This window comes from Octopus sinensis, linkage group LG3 (assembly GCF_006345805.1).
Source record: "Octopus sinensis linkage group LG3, ASM634580v1, whole genome shotgun sequence".
Classification (NCBI taxonomy): domain Eukaryota; kingdom Metazoa; phylum Mollusca; class Cephalopoda; order Octopoda; family Octopodidae; genus Octopus; species Octopus sinensis.
In genome coordinates this window covers 112634301-112658023 of record NC_042999.1, presented here as the reverse complement: position 1 = coordinate 112658023, position 23723 = coordinate 112634301, and the positions used below count along the sequence as shown (strand labels likewise).

The 23723-nt window shown below is 39.0% G+C and overlaps 1 long non-coding RNA gene across 1 annotated transcript; it reads left to right on the top strand.

Moving 5' to 3' along the window:
- The first annotated feature begins 5611 nt into the window (after window positions 1-5611).
- On the top strand, window positions 5612-20657 carry LOC118762540. Its single transcript, XR_004998294.1, has 3 exons — window positions 5612-6370; window positions 16076-16083; window positions 20646-20657. It is a non-coding gene; the product is annotated as an uncharacterized LOC118762540 (long non-coding RNA).
- Window positions 20658-23723: the final 3066 nt, after the last annotated feature.

Genomic DNA, 23723 nt, shown 5'->3' with positions numbered 1-23723 from the left:
TGAACGTTTCTGAACTAACTATTAAGATTTTAACAGATTACACCACACTAATTTGAACAATAATAGAATAGCCTTTCTGTAACACACAGACACATACACTCGCGGTCGATATCGCTGTCGCCGAGATGACGGCTTTCGATCGCACTGCCGACCGCCAGCGGTAGCTGCCACTGCAGCGGCAGCCGGCTAGCTCTTTGCTCGCTCTGAACGCCACCGCCGCTAATTGCTTGCTTCCCAGTTTACTTACTGCTCGCTATGGTGCACCTGAGCACTGTATACAATAATTTCATTATTATAATTAAAATGATTGACCTATTGCACTGTGTAACACAATTTTAGTCCTTGAATAGCAACTGTTATTTCCTATTTGCTTACCCCCAGAAAGTATGAAAATGGTTAATATTTCCTTCAGACATTGCTTTTGTTACAATATTTATTCAAACCTTAAAGAATCCCTTTCAGCACATGGCTATGATGCTCCCCAACTATTCCTGCTCATGATCAGAGTACACATATTGTCAGCCACTAAGGGACATGCTCAAGTGGTTAAGATGAAGCAACTGACAAGCAAATTGGTGGTATTGAGCAGAATATTTGCCATAACAATTTTCTGCTTCAGTAACTCAGCACTGAGTCTGTCTAAAATGTAATGGAAAATAGGTCAGTTTCAAAACATTGATGTCTAGATTACAAAAGCAAAGTTTGAAGGGAATAATAATCATTTTCTTTGATTTTTAGATTGAAGCAAATAGGAAATAACACTTTACTGACTAAAGACAAAAATAAAAGTAAAAATTGTGTTACAGAGTGTTATCTTATGGAAATAAAATAATATGGTTAATATAGCAGAAGCAAATTATAGGTTGTAATTTGAAGAAATTCAATAACAGACATTCTGAGTCCATTTGGTAACATGGTTGCCTGTTGCAAGCAATTGAATCCTATTAGTGGGTCAGAGTCTATCAGCCTTTTTTATTTTGTCTTCTATTTCATTTGATGCTTATTAATGACTCTTTTGAAAACATTACAAAATCTGTCTTCATGACTGAATTATCTGTCCCTAATCTATCATTCAACACTTACATTACAGGTTCACTGGAAATGGACATGTTTAACATGTTAAATGTGTAAACACTTCTCAATGAAAAAGAGAGGGACAGGTTGATATAATTCTCAGTTTACACTCCTTCATACACAGATAAACAGGAGCTATTTAAGATAAACAGTAGCAGTATTAAAGATAGAAAGTGAAATGCATTTGTGTGCTGGTGGGTTTAGCATGTTAGCAAATGCAAGTGGATTAGCTAGATGTATTTTTTTGTTTTATTTATGCACATAGTCTTCACAATTCATAGCTGTACAAATATAGATATCTGAAAAGTACTCTAAACAGGTCACATTTAAGGTTTGTAAATAGCTAGCAACTGATCAAAGCTGAAGTATTTTTGTGGCCGTTGAAGCAGAAGCTTGATCTTTGGTTTTCTGTGACTTATATTTTCAGTGGCTGCATAACTCAGAAGTTCATTTTGTAACCAGGAAGTACTAGGTTCAATCATATTCCACAGTACATGTTTCAAGTGTTTTCTGCTACAGCCTCTGGTTGAGTTTACACTTGTGAATGGAATTTGGTAGACAAAAACTGCAGAAGCCTTGTGTGTGTGTGTGTGTGTGTGTGTGTGGTGTGTGTGTGTGTGTGTGTATTATATTACGTGATCATGTGACTGACCAGGCTGTCAGATGTTACACATCATTGGTCACTATGTGTTTTGCATTGTTTTAGCCTTCAAATGATGCCACTCTGCTGGCTAGGCGAGCAAGCTAACATTTCCTACTGATTGAAAGGGGGACTAGAACAATGTGAAATGTACTGCCCAGTCAGGGAATCAAACCCATGATCTAACGATTGTGAGTGCAACAGCCTATATATATTGTGTGTTTATTTTTATGGTCTAGGATCCAGTGTTGATTATATTTGTGTTCCTTTATGTTCCTGACATAGTGGTTCCACAAATAGAGATCAATAAAATAATTACTGTGGGTGATATCATTGACCAGACCTGGTGGCACTGTAAGAAAGTCACAGTCCAAGACCCGAAACAAAGGAAATAATGTGAAGATGCTATGAGAGATTATCAGCTATTGTAAAGCCTAGCATTTGTAAAGGCTTTGAGGATTTTTGCTTCTACATTGTTTGTGTCATGGAAGTGGGCTAAGGTGTGGTGTGAGAATCTCCTTTGCTAAGTAGTACTGTTGGAGGAATATCTCTGTATGTCTATAGTAATGACACTTACATAAGGGGCTGCACTGTAGGACTGAACCTAAGACTGAAGATCCAGAGTAAATATTTTAATTACATGGCTGTGCTTACACTTGTATGTATGGATGTATGGATGCATGCATTTTTTCTCCAGACAATAAGCCTGTCCATTCTTCCCTTATTGGCATGTCAAGTTTGGAAAAGCTTTGGTTTTTGAGATTATCTCCTTTACTTGTATAGAGCTGTTTTCAATTGCCATTTATAATTGTGACACATCCTCTAGAGATGGAGATAATTTTAATAAACCAAGAATTTATGTTGTATGATAATTCAACAGATCTATTTGATTGTCTTTGTCATATACATACCTTTCGCCACTCCAAACTATTTCTCTTAGCTCATTTTTGTTACACACACACGTACACATGTATGTGCAAAAACAAAACATACATGCAAGTGTTGTGATCAATATATTTCTGAAATATAGATATAACATGAAAGGTTATCTCTTCACATTTCGGCTGACAGTTGTTGATGTTCAATTTGGAATAGATGAGATTTTCAATGTTGCCGAAGTTAACCTTTTGTTACATCTGTATTTTTGCCATATATACATTACAACACTCACAGGTGTGTTTTCTTTTTATACTATTATTTTCAATTATTCTGTATAACACACACACATACTTGTTTGCATCATAAGAATTTAAAACTTTTGAGAGAATGTGAAATACTTCTCTTTTGGAACAGCAGATTCTGAAGCACAAAGTTACAAATAAAATCTTGTAAATAGTGAGTTTACAAACTCTTTGGGATAGAAAAAGTTGAAGGCTTTGGTATCAACTGTTCTAAAAGAAAAATTATGTATGTTATGAATTATTTTTCTTTCGTATTGCCACTTTTTAAAGCAATCATGCATACTTTTGTATTATTTCTTAAATCACCCAAATGACAAAGAACATCCAGTAATCTAGTAAATGACTTACAATTTAGGTTTTTCCATAGACTGCTTGTTTTGCTAAAATGAATACAATATGGGATCACAAAGGAAGGAAAGCACTGAGTTTTGTAAAAATATAAACTTGCATTGTAGATTCATCAATTTTCATGCGTGTTTGTCCGTGCATGTATGTACATAATCGTAACGCGCGCATCCATGTGTATGTTTGTGTGCTAGGATATATTTATTATGTAGATATAATTTGTGCATATATACAGTATACTTAAACAGCATTATAAGACACAATGTGACCATGAGCTATGCTCATAAAGTTGTGCGTGTACACAACAAGTATTGTTGCCGTGTGTATATGTGCGCATACGCGTATGTAAGGTGCAATGTTTTTATATAAACTCGCGATTGCCTCCCTTACATGGTAAAATTGAAAATTACCAATGTCATGGGAGACAATTCCGTATTGCACATAATCCCTGTCCCTTTAGAAAGTAAAAACTTCTTTTTACGAGATGAAAACAACCAACACAATTCTAAGGTAGACAAATGTATATCTCTAACACAACACAAAATATCTATGAGGTTCCATGTAACGAAATACTGGATATATACCCAGTGGCGAAACTGACAGTGCGTAACTCTGATATTTTATACAATAACACTTTACACATTCACTCCACACACATAAATTCATGGTTGAACTAATTGTTGACTGTCACTTTACTTACTGCATCCATGTACATAGCTTGTACAGCCTTCACAAGCCACTCATCTGCATCTTGTTTTCTTAGTGACCACCGGATTACTGAGCGTGGTACCCTGTCAAGGGCTTTCTCCAAGTCCATGAATGCCAGGTTTAGTAGTTTATCTTAGGTAAGTGTTCCTCTTTCAGTTGGCTCACTAGGAAGATTACATCTGTGGTATCTCTTGAAGACATAAAGCTGAACTGCATATCGTTTAGCTTAACTTTCTGATCAATTCTACTATAAACTCTAGCGTTCATAACAATTTGATGCCACTCTAATTTCATCTCTCTTATGTATTTCCTGGGCAATTTATAGTGATACTCCTACACATAGTCATTAGATATGACACCTTTCTGTATTACCTAATTAATTATTTGTTGATTCACCATTTATTTCGAAAATTTCAGTGACTATCCCTGATGGCTCATCAGCTTTCCATTCCTTCATGTGCTTAATTCCTCTATCCCATGCATTCATCTTGTTTAGTGATCTCCTTTAATAACACTTCCATGTCTCTTGTCATCAGCAGCAATAACAAATGTACCTTCATAATTTCAGATACACTTCTTGGTTCCTTTTGATTTGATACACTGTTTTGCAATCCTGAACATGCCTACAACCTTAATATAGCAGAACATGCTTAAACTTCTTTTCTAGTTCTACCCTAACCAGGTATATTTGATGCCTAGATTTCCTTCAAGCTACTTGATAATGCTTTCTACTTTCCTTCCAGGCTTTCTATGTCTGTCTCTCAATCCTAGTAGGATTAAAGAATTAAGTTTTAAAACAAATTTAGACAAAACTTAAGACAAATTACTCCCTTCTTGACACACCTTTTTAAAATTGTCAAATGAGTTTTAGATTATATAAACATGCACACTTGTAATTATATACAACTGATAACAGAAAACTAATTAATATGCAGTTGTTAGGATCATTGTGTGGAGTAGCTTCTTACCTCATCTGAATATTGGAAGCTAAGACCTTTGTCATTTGTTTTGGAGTTGTTCCTAGATATAGTGCCTACATAAGATTGAATGGACTGAATCTGACTACTGAGTGTGTTGCTTAGAGATACAGGACAATGCTGATGAATTGGATATGATATGCCAGCATTTTGGCTTAAGGATTTCTCATCATCTCATTCAACTATGGCATTATCATTATCCAAATGAACATTTTAGGTCAGACTTACCTTGCTTGTATATGTTAGATGTGTCTTCATCATAGTTCTTTTTACTTGTTGGGGTCCTTGTTATATCATTCATGAATTTCAGCCCCCTAAGCTCACCTTTTGCCACATCTCATGTCTTACATGGTATTCCTCTTTTTTTTTACAGGTTCCTATCAGTTTGTGTTCCTTAGCATTTCTTTACCCAACAATAATTTTCTCTGTGCATCATATGTCCATATGAGCTTAGTCATCATTCTTACGCACTGCATTTGATACTTCTTAGACCCAGTTTTTTTCTCTCAGCTCATTTATGTTTCATTTTTCATGCACATGAACATTACACATCCAGCTCAGCATGCTCATCTCATTTCTTTCCTGCCTTTGTACATACTTCACATTCAATTTCAATGTTTCACCACCATCATCATGCAACATTATATTTCATACAAAGGCATCATACAACCTTCACTTTACTCAAAGCGAGAATCCTTGGAGATTTTTATTCTCATCCTTGTTATCCATCATATTTATGATGTTAACTGTCAAGAAACTTTTAGCATTGTGAGGTTGCCAGTAGGTGGTCTCCCTCTTCAGATACAGATGTTGAGTGGATTCAAATCAAGAGCCAAGAGGATATATTTTGGAAGCTACTTGTTCATGAAAATTCTTTGTAAGCCTCTTATGGATTCTGAGTGCCACGTGAGAAGGAACATAGTGCTGCTGGAATGCATTTGTTCTTCTCTAGGTCACTCCTTTTGATCCAGGATTTCAACATTGTGTCCAACAACTCAATGGTGACATCAGCCCTGAAACTTTGAAAGATTAAGTGATGCAGCATAACATGGCCCATATTGTTCAGGATTCCCAGCAGTATAGAATGGTGCTTCAAGACATTTTGTCCATGCCGGATGAAAATAGTACATGTAAAAATGATGATTGATGATCATTTATAACACTGTGTTTCTATATTGTGTGTGCACATAGATATTCATGGATATAAAAAACGCTGATTGTGTGTGTACACACAACTGAACAAACTAGAAAAAGTAGCATTCAACATATTTGGTTGGAGTTACAAATATAAGGGTTGGCTGTAAAGCTCATCAACTGACCAAGATACACTCATGTAATGTGACTGAATGACGTTTATTTTACAACATAGTTCACCTTGTGGTCCATACACTTCTTCCATTGCTGTTGCAGTACTTGGATCCCTCTGGTGAAGAAGCTTTCATCCTGTTTGTCAAAAAACTCAACAGGAGCAGATATGACATCATCACTACTGCAATACTGGTTCCCAGCCAAGAGTTTTTGCATGTTGGGTAACAGATAATAGTCAGATGGGGCCAAACCAGGAGAATAGGGAGGGAGATCAACCAGCTCAAAGCCACAGTCATGCACAGCTGCCATTTAAATCAAAGACTTGTGTGCTGGGGCATTGTCGTGATGAAACAAGATCCCTTTCATTAATTTTCCTGAGTGTTTGGTCTTGAGAGCCTTTTGTAACTGCCTCTGCAAGTTGCCATACCACTATTCATTGATGGCGTGGCCCTTTTGAAGATAATAAATACAATGCCTTTTGTATCCAAGAAACAGGCCATCACCTTCCCTGCAGATGAAATTGCTTTGATCTTCTTTGGAGCAGGTGAGGAAGGATGTTTCCACTTCATGGATTGTCTTTTTGTCTCTGGCTCAAATTGATGAAACCAACTGGATCTGCTTGAAACAGTGTCAGATTTTCCTGTGATGTGATCAGCCTGGTGTGCTTTTGATCAGGTGTCAGATGTTGCAGCCATAAAACAGAGATCAACATACCAAGTTTAGTGTATTGAATATTCTCAACTCTCTGATGAGATATACTAATAACAATGGCTAGTTGATTTATAGTCATTTGCCTGTCATCTATGTAGTGAACATAATCAATGTTTTCTTCAGTGTTGGCAGTTACAGGACATTCAGACCTTGGGTCATCTTCAAGACTCAATTTCCCTCCTAAATTCAGTTACCTACTTTTACCCTGTTGATAAAACTGGAGCATCATCCTCTTATGTAGCAACCATGTTAGCATGAATGTCCTTTGGAGCTAAAGCCTTTCTTTGCAGGTAGTTGATAACCGTGTGACGCCTCATTTTTTTTTTCCTAGAGAAGTCAGTACTAGTTACTTTTGAAGTCTTCTTTGAGCAGTCAGATGTCAGTTTACCTGGAAAGAAACAATTCAGTTATCAATAAGAAGAGTTGAAATTAATGCATGCAATATTTCACAGTTCTAGCATTATACCTTCATAGTCAGCCTACGAACCTTTCAGCTCACCCTCATATTTAATAACAGTTTGACTCCATTCTACATAACTTACAGTTTCTTGGGCATCGAACACAACCACAGGTGTTATGCTCTGTATGAGTTTTCTCGACCACTACGAGTGATAGTAGGCTTTAATATCTACCGATAGCAAGGTTATATATAACCTTTATAGGTTAAAGGTGCAAAGTTTGAGGGAGATTTGGATGCTACTTTTAGCATGATGAGGAACATTGGGTCTGGAAAAATCAGTAGAAACATCACACCAAATAGACGAATCTGTAAAATGTAGTAGTAGTGAGTCCAGTAATTGAAGATGCAAAAATTCGTTATCCTGTTCTTAATCCAACGCAATTTGCTGCAAGTCAATGGAATCTGGAGTATGTAAAGCATCAGTATGTACGTGAGATAAGGTATCAGCTGCAGAATTATCTGTGCCCTGGATATATCGAATATCAACAGTGTTGTGAAATGAAATCCAAATGTCGTAAGTCTCTTGGAGAATATTTATGTTTTCGTCTGCAGAGTAATGATCAGTGGCAACTGTAAACTGTCGTCTCCCAAGAAAATGCCGAAAATGTTTCATGGCTAAATAAGCAGCCAAAAGTTCTCAAATGAAGGTACTATACTTTGGTTCTGTTCGTTTGAGGCATTTAGAAAAAAGAAGAAAGTGGTTGCCATGTATTTAAAACAAATTGTTGCAAAACACTGCCAATTCCTACATCTGATGCATCATCTACTAATGATAGCTGTTGCATGGAACTGTTTTCCCTTATGGCAGTTAAAATTGCTACAGGTGCTTTAGGCAACTGAAAACACCTAAGCCCATTTTACTCTACCAAAGTGAAAAAACACCCCAAAAAACCCACTAATAATGTACAAATACAACCCACTCAAAAAACATTATCAAGAGAACATTAATAATCTTCCATGAAAGAATCCTAAATCTTCCACACTATTCTACCATCTAAATAGTATATAGTAAAAGTTAATTTTTATAAAATAATCCTAAACTATTCACATGTTTCTGGCAATTTATACCATTGTACCTTTATGTGAAACACTAGATTCAAAGTTTAGCATGCTGAGAAAACAAAATTTAGAAACATATGCTTTTAAACTCCTTTATCGTTGTCATCATCATTATGGCCATGAATGTAATTTTTATAATCCTATCTGTAACACCCACAAGATCTCAGGTTCAGTTAACTATCTCACCTCATTTTTTAATTTTTATTCTATCTTATCTGTCTCTATTTTCTGTACGCAGCAAAAGATGGTATGGTCACGATTGAAATACATTTAATCAAAGGTCTGTTCGATTAGAGCTGAAGAAGAGGAGGAGTAAGAGAAGATAAAAAAAATCATCATCATCATTAGCATCATCATCAACAAGAACAGTAGCCATACATCGGAAGCACATATCAAGTTTTGAATCTAGTTCCAGCTGAGATATGGAAGCAATAAACAATATATAAAAAAATAACTTTTCCTGTCTGGTTTTCGATGGACAGGAATACATCCGGAATAACTGGGGATATCAGCTGTTATTCACGTACAACAAGCCTACACATCGTTCTTTTTAATCATCTGCCTGTTCTAGGAGAAACTCAGAAGTGTAAAAATATATGAAGACAAACTTGCAGTTTTTGACAACGCATCTGCGCTGATTATCTCCCCTGGAAAAGTTATTGCAAGGGAAATAATTCATGCGTTCGAAATCTGAAAATTGCTGGAGATGAGCGATCTCAGCACAATCATGTACTTAATCTCTTTCTGTCTCTCTCCTTTCACACCACACACACACACACACACACACACACACACACACACACACACAACACACACACACACACCACACACACACACACACACAGAACATATATCTATACATATGCGTGAGATAAACTTTTTCCATGGCCTTATGTTTGAGTCAAGGCAGTGTTTGGGACTTGAGAATATATAAATGAGTTAGTGTGTGCATATATGTGGATGTATGAGTAGATATATCTATTCTCATGTAATATGTGTGCATGTCACTTTGATACGCAAGTGTCTGTCTTATTACTATGCATGTATGTATGTATGTGTGTGTGTATGTATGTATGTATGTATGTATGTATGTATGTATGTGTGGATGTGTGTGTATACGAGGTGCATTCCAGAAAGTTTGAGCCTTTTTTTTTAGGAGAGGCAGTTACAACTGTTCTAGATTAATAAGCTGACCTACCAACTTTTTTAAAATTCTAGATTGAAGGAGACGGCTAGCGTTTTGAACATAACTCAACTAAACACTGCCTGTCGTAGCTGACTATTTGTAGAATGCAGACTGGACGTGAAGACAAATTAGAAGATCGCTATTCAATAAAGTTTTGTGTTTAACTGGGCAGAAGCGCTACAGAAACTTGTGAAATGGCGGCGAGCTGGCAGAAATGTTAGCACGCCTGGTGAAATGCTTTGCGGTATTTCGTCTGCCGCTACGTTCTGAGTTCAAATTCCGCCGAGGTCGACTTTGCCTTTCATCCTTTCGGGGTCGATTATATAAGTACCAGTTACGCACTGGGGTCGATATAATCGACTTAAACCGTTTGTATGTTCTTGTTTGTCCTCTCTGTGTTTAGCCCCTTGTGGGTAGTAAAGAAATAGGTATTTCGTCTGTCTTTATGTTCTGAGTTCAAATTCCGCCGAGGTTGACTTTGCCTTTCATCCTTTCGGGGTCGATGAATTAAGTACCAGTTACACACTGGATCGATGTAATCGACATAATCCCTTTGTCTGTCCTTGTTTGTCCCCTCTATGTTTAGCCCCTTGTGGGCAATAAAGAAATAAGAAACTTGTGAAATGCCCCACACTGCTTATGGATTAACTTGTATGAGCCGAGCACCTGTTTTTCGCTGGCACCAAAGTTTCAAGGACAGTAGAGCGGAGGTGATATATGGTGAGAGGTCTGGGAGGGAGTTGGACGTTAGCACATCAGACATAAAGCAATGTGGTTTGGAGCTGGTGTGGCAACTGTACACAGAATTATGCATAAAGAGCTGAACATGAAAAATTTGGGCAAAGTTTGTTTCCAGGGTGCTCAGTGACGAACAGAACGAAAGATGCGTCGGTGACAGCAGGGAGATAGTTGAACTCATTACCTCCAGCTCAAGTGTATTAGAGTCTCTGGTGACCTGTGACGAAAGATAGATCTACTGTTATGATCTAGAGGCCAAAAGACAGAGTAACCCATGGAAGCTTGCTGGTTTCCCAGACCCAAGAAGGCCAGGCAAAGCAAGCCCATCGTACATCCCTCTGATGTTGCCAGTTGCGGCGGCCATATAGATCGACTCACTAAGCTCTGTCCAGTACTCAATGGCGCAACGCCTGGTGGTGTGCTGGACCTTGCTCCTGGCAGTCCTTAGAATCTGCAGGTTCCTCTCAGTGGGTGACCGCTTGTATTCCGCCAGTGCGCCTCGTTTGGCCTCAATTACAGGGGTCATCTCAAGCAACTTGGCTTCAAACCAGTCATGTGACTTTGAGGTCTTTCCGAAGATAGACAAGGCTGCGCGATGGACTGTGTCCCGCAGAGTTTCCCATCTTTCTGTGGCAGTATCTCTGGACTGTGTTGCATCATACTCCTCCTCAAAAGACTCTGCAAACTGTTCTACAAGGTTGAGCTGAGACATCCTGTTGACATCGTTGTGTGGGGGTCCCCGGTTTCTTTGCACAGTGGAACTTTTTGGGTTGTAGCCTGATCTTGCAGCACACCAAGGAGTGGTCTGTGTCGCATTTTGCGCTGTGGTAAGACCGCGTATGGAGAACACATTTGATGGCGGCACGTCCGACCAGGACCAGGTCCAGTTAGTGCCACTGCTTTGAGTGTGGATGTCTCCAAGACACTTTGTGTTGGGGCTTGGTCTTGAAGACGGAGTTGGTGATGAACAGGCCGTGAAAGGTGCAGAGCTCGAGCAGTCGCTGTCCGTTCTCATTCGATTTCCCCACCCCAAACGGACCGAGGCAAGAGGGCCACGAGTTGTCAGCACCCACAGTATTGAGGTCGCCCAGGAGAAAAAGTTGTTCGCTAATGGGGATGCTCTTGATAGTGGATGCAAGGTTCTCGTAGAACTCCTTGGCATCCGGGTGGTGGACATTGTCAGGGCATACACACTTAGGAGGGTGACAGGGCCTTCAGCAGTGTTGAGGCGGAGAGTTAGGAGCCGCTCGGAGCCGCCAATGCCTGGTTCTACCATCCTCAGCAAGCTGTTCTTTATTGCAAAGCCTGCTCCATGTTCTCTGGGCTCATCAGAGCTCTTCTCTTTCCAGAGGAATGTGTAGTCGTTCTTCCTCAGTGTGCCTGCATCGGCCAATCGTGTTTCTTGCAGAGCAGCGATATTGACGTTCAGTCTCTTGAACTCCTCGTTGATGAGTGCTGTTTTCCTGACGTCTCTGATGTCTTGAAAATCCTGGGAGAGGCCAGGCATCATTGTCCGGACATTCCAGCATCTCAGTTTTAGAGCTGGTCTCTTTTTGATAACTTTTCTGTTTTTGCCTGGTGCTGTAGTTGACGATCTGCTTGTTGGATATTCTCCTAATCTCCATGCACCCAAATGAGGAAAGCAGGCCGTGGTGGGACCTTACTGGCTGGGGTCTGCCTAACTTGAGGCGGGCGGTAGCTGTCCAATGAGACTCGAAGATCTCTCCCACCGTCGGAAACAACCCCTGATGCCGCACCCTACGCCAATTGAATGAAGGCTTATAACCGGTATCTGCTGCTTTCCGTGTTGTGTCGACACCAAATAAATGGCAAAGCTGGAGTGTCCTCTCCAGGTGCAGGTGTGCATGTTTAATTATGGCGTAGACGGATGTGAGCCTGGGCAATGGAGAATGGAGAGCAGGTTGTTGCCCATGCAACTTGTCTCCCTTCTCCACCTCACTGACGAATCCAAAGGAACAACGGTCTGCTACAGTTTGGTGCCAACGTGGTCGCAGGAGCTTCCAGAACGAAGTTGAAGTCAACATCGAGCTGCCTTAGGGGATCCTGATTTTTCCTCGAGGTTTGCTCCTGAAGCCTTTCCTGTGATCAGGTAACCTGCAAGACGACAGAGGTTTGAAATCAGGGTTTCCCTTCCCCCCGGTGGGCTGCCCTCCCGGGTTGACGAGCCCCACCTGCCCGAAGCAACTGGTTTTGAGGCGCCAGATACCCGCCTTTTCTCCTTCTCCCGTCTGTGGTAGCAGTTCTGCCGGGCTTAGTAGCTAAGCCACCATACATATATATACAATTTAAGAACACAATATACTATAGGCACACATATATACTGAAATACAATATATACAATACGCACACACACAGAGTTTAAAAGTGCAATACACACACACAGAGTTTAAAAGTGCAATATATACAGCACGCACACACACAAACACTCCACAAACACGCGTAGTTGAATTGTCGTTGACTATGTTGTAGTTCCTCCTCCCTTTGACAGGTCTTATCTTTTGTCCCGCAGAGTGTTCAACAAGCACCCACCTCACCAAGCAGGCCTGGTGGGGTTGCCAGTTTAGTCGCCAGTGACCCGACGATGGAACAGGTTGTATTGGACTACATGGTATCAGTAGCACTCAAGAGCGACCTGACACACGCACACACACACATATGTACGAGCACAACGCCCCCCGTCCAATGGACGGTGCTGAGTTGTCAAACATTTAAACTATATTTTCTCCAAACAACTTGTCCGACCGTCCCATAGGACTCCCCTTTGAGAAACACTGATTTAACCTAAATTTGAGACACCAACAAAAGAAGAAATAAAGATAGACTTTTTTTCTATTTCAAAGAAAAACGATTTTATTCACACAAATATGCAACCGAAGAGTTTAAAGTACCAGTAATGATAAGGCTGTTGACTGGGAGAACACAAACATGGTTTAAACAGTAAGCTTGACAGGAAAGAAACGTGCCTTTAAGCAGTACAAAAACAACAAAAAATGGAAGGTGCAGTTATGTACAGGTTGACGGAAGGAAAGCAGGACAAAAATGATGCATGCAAATGGGTTAGCTGGAGGTAAATCTAGATGGAAAGGCATGATGATTTTTTTGCGCAAACTGCACGTGCATTTTTCTCGCGTACGCGTAGTATCGATCGCAACAGCTGATGTACTTGCGCATGCAAATGCACGTTCCCACGGCTTTATCGAGCGCATTCTCACCTGGAATCGATTTTTGTAATTTTTTCAAGACTTATACACGCCCTGATATCGTCGGTATCTACATATCAAATTTGAGCGCAATCGGATGGAGGATGCCCGAGATCCTAGAAGACACACACACACACACACACACACACACACACACACACACACACACACACACACACACCACACAGACAGAACAAATTTTATATAATAGATGTATGACTGACCGCTAGCTCCAAAAGTTTTTTTATTCTCTGTTTACTTCCTCGTGTTCCTTTCTCTTGAAGAGCGTAGGCTCGAAACGTAGAATACTTTCTCACCTTCCCGAGCGTTAAACTAATATACCTGTTTGTTTCTTATACACTTGTCTTCATCTTTTGTTTTTCTGTAAATTTCAACTATATATACACCGGCTGTGTGGTAAGTAGCTTGCTTATGAACCACATGGTTCTGGGTTCAGTCCCACTGCGTGGCACCTTGGGTAAGTGTCTTCTACTATAGCCTCGGGCCGACCAAAGCCTTGTGAGTGGATTTGGAAGACGGAAACTGAAAGAAGCCTGTCATATATATGTATATGTATGTATATATATGCATGTGTGTGTATATATTAGTGTGTCTGTGTTTGTCCCCCCACAACATCGCTTGACAACCGATACTGGTGTGTTTACGTCCCCGTAACTTAGCGGTTCAGCAAAAGAGACCGACAGAATAAGTACTAGGCCTACAAAGAATAAGTCCTGGGGTCGATTTGCTCGACTAAAGGCGGTGCTCCAGCATGGCCACAGTCAAATGACTGAAACAAGTAAAGAGTATATATTATGTATTATATTATACCAATGAAGTAGGCTGATCTCAGAAGCTTATCTAGCAGTACTTTCCCTTGGACGGCTAATAATTAGCAAGAGTCATGTCCCTTGCAAAGAAAATTTCAGAGACGTAGAAATTCAGTGTCATGATAGAGACTGGTATTGTTATAGTCACTTTATTTTGCGATACTATATACTATAAAGCGATACTAAATACTGTAAAGCATCATGTATACATACATACATACATTCGACAACCGATGCTGACTTTGTGGAGTTCACACTGAAGATATCACGCACATCATAAGCAGTTGCCCGGAAATGTCAACATGGTATTATCTACCGATGAATCATGATATTGTAGCTAGGGCACTCTATAATGAAATCCGTCGGAAGGATAATTCTGAGGACAAAGAAATAAGAACCCACAATATGGTAGAAGCCATAGCCACACATAATAACAAGGAATACTGGTGGAATGCACCAGTGAAGACCTTAATAAAATGTAAGCACAACAGATCTGATATAATGATTTGGGATAGAGAAGAAAAACTGCAAAGTTGTGGAAATTAGCCGCCCAGCGGATGTTAACATAAAGCCGAAGATCAGTGAAAGAGAGAACAACTATGCTGAACTATTGAGAAATCTGCAGGTACTCTATCCAGATTACAAATTCAGGTTTATACTTGTAATTATTGGGGCCCTGGGATATGTTACACAATGTCTAAATACCAATTTTGAGAAATTAGGTTTCTCAAGATCAGAAAGGAGAAAGCTAATACGAAGGATCCAGCCCATCACTGGAACTGTAAAAATCTGTATAACTTTCCAGAAGTTTATCATTTAAATATATATGAGCATGTCTAGATATGCAACTATATGCATGAGAATACGTACGTAAAGCAAAATGTGCAAATCTGCACATATGCATGCATGCATACATACATTCATTCATACATACATACATACGTACATACATACATACATAGACACACACATACATACATAGACATGCAGGCAAACAAGAAGTATGCAGCGTCTTAGAAGCCAGCTGTCTTACTGATGTGAATATGTCTTTGAAAATCAAAGAAAAAGACGATAAATATGGACAACTGCATCGAAACCTCCAGCTTCTAAGTCCAGGTTATAAATTCACATTTATGCCAATAATAATTGATATACGTTCTTAGGCGACAATCTATGTAAGCTTGGATTTTCAGAAAAGGAAATCAACTCGCACATAACAAATGCAATTTGTAAGTGGAATAGTAAAATATTCAATACTTTTTCAAGTTTTAAATGTTGCATTGTTTCTGTTATCTACAGTCCAGCGACGGAGCTTTGTGTCTTTGTCAGAAACCATCTCCTTCCTCAGAGGAAGTGTATGCGCGCGTGTATGTGTGCATATATATATGTATGTATATGCACACACACACACATAACGCTACATACTTCTTCTTGTTTGTCTGCATGTCTATCTGTCTGTCTAACTAAATGTATATAAGTATGTATGTATGCATATGTGCAGATTTGTATGTTTTGCTTTATGTGCGTATTTTCATGCATGTATGGTAAAAAATAACTGTTGTATGTTTTACGCTTCGTCCCATATCGAACTAGCGCAGTAGCATCGGAAATTGTTAAATATGCAAGTAATGGAAAAGGTAAATAAGTCTACATATGTTTCGTTGCTAAACTTCGTCTTATATAACTCGTAACACATACAAAAACCTTTTAGCTAATCCTCAGGTCCAATAACCTTTAGTTGTTTACATCGTCACATGGAGAAGTGTGAATATACGTATGTGTACATGTTTGTGAGTGTATTGGTAATATCATTTTGGTAGATAAAATGCAGTTACTGATTCAAAGTTCCAGAGATGCAATTGTTGCTCTTTTAGAACTTGTAGTTTAAGAAAATTTTGATTGAATTGACAAATCAATTTATATGGAATAGAAACCATTATCCAGAGACAGAATACAATTGGTTTATATGGAAATAGCTATAAAAACAGCAACAACGTCACACATACACACATACATACATATACGAATATAATGAAGGCGCGTGGCTTAGTGGTTAGGGGCATTCGGCTTACGATCGTAAAGTCGTGAGTTCAATTCCCGGCGACGCGCTGTGACCTTCAGCAAGACACTTTATTTCACATTGCTCCAGTCCACTCAGCTGGCAAAAGCGAGAAGTATATGTGTTTCAAAGGTCTAGCCTTATCACACTCTGTGTCACGCTGAATCTCCCTGAGAACTACGTTAAGGGCTCACGTGCCTGTGGAAATCTCAGCCACTTGCACGTTAATTTCACGAGCAAGCTGTTCTGTTGATCGTATCAGCTGGGACCCTCGTCATCGTAACCGACGCATATATTTTTTATATACGCATATATACATGTATACACATGTACATATACCTTGTATACTCTTACAAACATACACACATATACACCTGCATACACATATTCAGATATGCCCACAACCGAAGATACTTCGTTCACCCACCAAAGCATACATACGTACACGCATACACACATATACAAATACTCTCTCACACACACACGCGCACGCACGCACACACACACGCACACGCACACACACACACACACACACACACACACACACACACACACACACACACACACTGTTTGATATTTCCGAATTCGTACATAGACACACATACGAGGTGCGTTGAAAATGTATCAGACTTTATTTTTCCCCGCCAAAACTAATTCCACGTGGGGAAAATCCTTTCGGTGGGAGATAATACCACTTTCCTTGCGCATGCGTGAAAACTTTTGCGCCGGTAGGTCACGTCAGTTCCCGGCTGTTACGCCCAGGATATAGACCTATAGTGCGTTTTTGTCGGACTTTCGTTTTCACGCAAGGTGACCGAATGCATTGATCAAGAACCATAATCCCATGTCTTATCTCTAGTGATGATCCTCCTTATGAAATCTGGGCCGTGGTTTGCACAGTACAACATGTCCTGAGCGATTTCCGTACGGATTGCTTCTGCTGATCTGCCGGCACTTTAGGGACGAATTTCGCCGACACTCTCCGTTTGCACAAATTCTTCGTTAAGATGGAATGCACTGATCCAGTGCTTATTCCCACTACATGAGCAATTTTCTGGATTGTTACACGACCGTCTTAGTACAGAATTAGTGTGTGTATGTGTGTGTGAATGTAGCCTTTGCTTTGCAATTACGAGGTCCCGGTTTCAATCCGACTGTCTAGCATCTTGGACATTTTAGCATTTTAGCGTAACTCATGGTTAATCAAAGCTTTGTGAGTAGAATTGAAACAGTAAAGATGTCCATCGGGTGGATTGTACTCGTAATTCTCTGGTTCAGCTTTTCCACATAGGGTGTCACAATGGTTCTTGCAATACTCAACGAGTTTGTAGTTCAGCTGATTGAACAATTGAATATGCATCACGAAACCGATGTGGATCCATTTGCTTACTTTATTCTTAAGTATGTGTATAAGTGCGTGCGCGCGCGCATGTATGTACGTGCACATATGCTACGTATATATGTGAGTGCATACATGTAGTGTGAATGTGTATGAGTATATATAAGTATGTGCAAATATGTGTGTGTTTAAGTGTGCACGCATATGTGTGAGTGTGTTCAAGTATGGTGCATGTGTCTATATATTTCTGTGCGAGCACGTGAACGTGTGAGTATGTGTGTGTGTGTTGTGAGTGGGAGTGCATGTGGTGTGTATGTGTGTCGTATATGAGTGTATATATATATTCACGTTTTTCTGCTTGCGTGTATGTCTACGTGTACATGTGTGTGCATGTATTTGTATATCTATGCTTGTGTGTATGTGTGTGTGCATGCGCTTATGTTTGTGTATGTGCGTACACGCATGCATGTGTGAATGTATGTGCCAGTGTGTTTCAGTGTGCACCAGTAGTGCATGTAGTGTGTGTGTATATGTGAGTGTGAGGTTATACGGTGTGTATGTGTGTGATATGATATGCCTGTGTGTGTGTTAGTTTATAACCCCAAATCCGAGAAAACTGGTGGTGGTCTTATATGCATGTGTGCAGTGTGTGTACGTGTATGTGAATATATGTGTGTATGCATTCATGTAGGTGTGTGTATAATATATGTATGCAAATTGTGCATGCATAATGTACGTGCATACATGCTCTGTGGTGTGTACGTGAATGTGAGTGCACAAAATATGTTTATATGCATGACATGCATGTATGTGTGTATGTATGTATGTATCTCTATCTATACACACACATATATGAATAACACACACATATATGAATACACTCACACGCACATACATATATACATGTATATGTATATATATATATATACACATACATACATACATGTATATATATCTTTACACACACATATATGTGTATGTATGCGTGTGTGCGTTTGCACGATGGGTGCATGAATGCGTTTATATGTTTGCAAGATGTCTTTGTTGTGTTGTGATGTTCATCATTACACGGTAGCATAATGTGTGAGTAATATTGTACGTACATATGATTAATTTGTACATTTGTGTGCACCTATGTATACGAGGAGCGTATGAATGTATACGTTTACGAATGTGATTATCTATGTATATATTCATGTATGAATGCACACACACACACACACACACACACACACACACATATATGTATGTATATATATTATATGTTCGTATGTATGTATATATTTATACGCGTATAGGTGAGTTTAGTTAAATCCATCACCATAATGAGTAACTTAAAGCTAATTTGCTGTCATTCAGTTGGTGATGTACCTTAAAGGCTTTGGTCTGTGTAAATAACTTTTGTCAAAAGCCAGGACCACATTCTTCTTTGATATCATTCAATAGGAAGAATAGTGTGATGTGTTTTTAGTTCTTTGTCTACTTAATTAGCAGCACTTTGTTTTTTGGCGGATTTTTATAGTTGTAGCTGTTGTTGTTGCTGCTAGTTCTTAGGTTTGTATTTTTATTTGATTGCTTATGTGAGTTGATTTGTGTGTGTGTGTGTGTGTGTGTGTGTTTGCGCGCGCGCGTGTGTGTTACTGTGTACATATATGTGCACGTGTGAGCGTGAGAGAGAGAAAGAGAGTGTGCGTGCGTGTATATATATATATATATATATATATATATTATATATATATATATATATATATATATATATATATATATATATATGTATGTATATGTATGTGTGTAGTACCTGTATGTATGTATATGAATAGCGATATACATATCTTGAGAAGTGCACATCTTAATTTTAATATGCATGCATGTGTGGGTATATGTGTATGTGTGGATATGCTTATGTCTATGTATATATGTGTATGAGTGTGTGAATGTAAGTATACACCCCCCACACATATATATTCTTTTATTGGTTTCAGTCATTTGACTGCGGCCATGCTGGAGCACTGCCTTTAGTTGAACAAGTCGATCCCAGGACTTAATCTTTGTAAGCCTAGTACTTTTCTATCGGTCTCTATTCCCAAACCGTCAAGTTACGGGGACGTTTGTCAAGTGATGGTGCACACACACACACACATGACGAGCTTCTTTCAGTTTCCGTCTACCAAATCTACTCACAAGGCTTTGGTCGGCTCGAGGCTATAGTAGAAGACACTTGCCGAAGGTGCCACGTGCCTAATATATATGTTACCAACAGTTTCGCATGAACTTTAAATGCGCTTGATAATATTGGTTTCAAATTTTGGTTCAAGGTTCTGCAATTTCGGAGAGGGATTAAATCGATAACATCAACCCCAGTAATCAAATGGTACTTATTTTATCGACTCCGAAAGGATGAAAGGCAAAGCAGACCTCGGCGCAATTTGAACTCAGAACGTAGGTAAAAACAGACTGACACAATAAATATCAAACTTAAAACATAAGTACTTTGGTAAAGGGCGGCTACCTGATTAACTTCCTGAACATTGTCAAAAAACACCTACGTACCTTTGAATAGTTTAAAACTACGTTAGTTTCATACATAATTACGTTTTAAAAAAGCTGAAGTGACCTTTCAATACCCTGCTCCACCGATACACGTTTAAGGCTTCAGAAATATAGTTTAAATTTGATTTGCTTCCTGGAACTTCACTGCAACACTTATCAGATGTGATGAACCAATGTTTCCATGCTTGATTTTCCTAAGGTAAGAAGTGCCTCACGAACAAATTTCCTTGAATTTACTGCCTTAATTTGTGATATAAAGAAAAAACAGGTCCTCCGGTAATGTTGATCCTTTCCAGTTGGGATTCATCTGTAAGAGCACCACCTGCTCGTAATAAATACGACGCTAATGTATAGCTTCACTGCGTATGTACTAATAAAGATGCGTGTGTGCAACAAACATGAAAAAAATTGTCTTACCTCTAGGAAGAACATCTGAAAAATGAAAAACCTAGAAACGGATATGGCAGTACCGGTTTCAGATTCTTCAAAATACGTTTGCCAACGTATATTTGATTTATCTTCATCAGCTGCATATACCTCGACAATATTTCAAATGTTGCTACATCTATGCCAGTACACTCGTCTGAACGCCAAAACGTTAACAGAACGAGAACAGTGTTACAAAGTGGTATATAAACAAAAATTTCTTGTGTATTTATGTAGAAGTTGTCACTTTTGGTAGGATGGGAAGGTTAATTCACTATGCTAAAAGGCATTTGCTTGTATATAAATCACAGTAATATGTATAAGAGATAAATATAGAAGAGATTGACAAAGAAACTCGGAGAGATTTTTGCCTGATGTACTTATACACACATGGCCACGTTGGGGACTGTATAAATATACAAAGTTTTTATGAGCAATAAACAAAGCCAGTGAGAGAGGAGAGGAGAGAGAATGTTGATATATTGTAATACTGAGAGATTTAAGAATTGAAATATATTTATCTAAATATATATATACACACATACCTACATACCTATATATATATATAGATATATATCATCATCATTTAACGTTTGTTGTCCACACTGACATGGGTTGGACTGTTTGACTTGAGCTGGCAAAGCCGGGGAGTTGCACCAGGCTCGAGTCTGATTGGCATGGTTTCTATGGCCAACCACTTTACAGAATATTTTGGGTGCTTTTACATGGCACCATACGGGCACTTTTGAGGGGCACTGCACATGCGCTTTTATGTGGCACCGCATGGGCACTTTTGTATGTGCGTGCGTGTATACATTATATATATATATATATATATATATATATATATATATATATATATATATATATATATATATATATATATATATATGCATGCACTGCATGGACGTTTTTACGTGGTGCCTCATACAAAAGTGCCCATGTGGTGCCACATAAAAGCGCCTGTGCAGTGCCCCTCAAAAGTGCCCGTATGGTGCCATGTAAAAGCACCCAAAATATTCTGTAAAGTGGTTGGCCATAGAAACCATGCCAAATCAGACTCGAGCCTGGTGCAACTCCCCGGCTTTGCCAGCTCAAGTCAAACAGTCCAACCCATGTCAGTGTGGACAACAAACGTTAAATGATGATGATATATATCTATATATATATATAGGTATGTAGGTATGTGTGTATATATATATTTAGATAAATATATTTCAATTCTTAAATCTCTCAGTATTACAATATATCAACATTCTCTCTCCTATCCTCTCTCACTGGCTTTGTTTTTTGCTCATAAAAACTTTGTATATTTATACAGTCCCCAACGTGGCCATGTGTGTATAAGTACATCAGGCAAAAATCTCTCCGAGTTTCTTTGTCAATCTCTTCTATATTTATCTCTTATACATAGGTACTGTGATTTATATACAAGCAAATGCCTTTTAGCATAGTGAATTAACCTTCCCATCCTACCAAAAGTGACAACTTCTACATAAATACACAAGAAATTTTTGTTTATATCCCACTTTGTAACACCGCACATACAAACTCACTTCCTAGACTACATTTTTAGTTCTTGAATCCCAACTTCTACCAACATAACAGATCAGATAATGCTGCAGCAGATCATCACCATTTTCCCCTCTGTTTTGTATCTAAGGTTTTCCCTTCCTCATAAGCACATTATGACCAGTGATGTATAACAACATCCAGTAGACAGGTCTATATATATATATAATATATATGATATATATGGAAATTGTAGTTGTGAAATGGAAATTGTAGTTGTGATACCTGTACTGGTGGCACATAAAAAGCACCATCCAAACATGGCCGATGCCAGTGCCACCTTGACTGGATTATGTGCCAGTGGTATGTAAAATGCACAAACCGATCATGGCTGTTGTCAGCCTCCTCAGGCCCCTGTGCCAGTGGCACGTAAAAAGCACCCACTACACTCATGGAGTGGTTGGAGTTAGGAAGGGCATCCAGCTGTAGAAACACTGCCAGATCAGACTGGAGCCTGGTGCAGCCGTCTGGCTTCCCGGACCCCAGTCGAACCATTCAACCCATGCTAGCATGGAAAACGGACGTTAAACGATGATGATGATGATATATATATATGTTATAATTTAGGACAAACAGTAAAAAGTTGATATTATATACTCGAAGTTAGCCACTACAAACATTTTTTTCTCTCCTTGTTTTCTGTGTCCCTTTCTGTAGAAGAGCGTAGACTCGAAACGTAAAAGACTTTTTCTATTCCTGAGCCTTATACTAATACATCTGTTTGTTTTTTGCACCACCTGTCTTTGTCTTTTGTTTTTTTCCGTAAACTCTCCCTATATATATATATTATATATAATATATATATATATATAATATATATATATATTATATATATATATAATATATATGATATATATGGAAATTGTAGTTGTGAAATGGAAATTGTAGTTGTGATACCTGTACTGGTGGCACATAAAAAGCACCATCCAAACATGGCCGATGCCAGTGCCACCTTGACTGGATTATGTGCCAGTGGTATGTAAAATGCACAAACCGATCATGGCTGTTGTCAGCCTCCTCAGGCCCCTGTGCCAGTGGCACGTAAAAAGCACCCACTACACTCATGGAGTGGTTGGAGTTAGGAAGGGCATCCAGCTGTAGAAACACTGCCAGATCAGACTGGAGCCTGGTGCAGCCGTCTGGCTTCCCGGACCCCAGTCGAACCATTCAACCCATGCTAGCATGGAAAACGGACGTTAAACGATGATGATGATGATATAATATATGTTATAATTAGGACAAACAGTAAAAAGTTGATATTATATACTCGAAGTTAGCCACTACAAACATTTTTTTCTCTCCTTGTTTTCTGTGTCCCTTTCTGTAGAAGAGCGTAGAC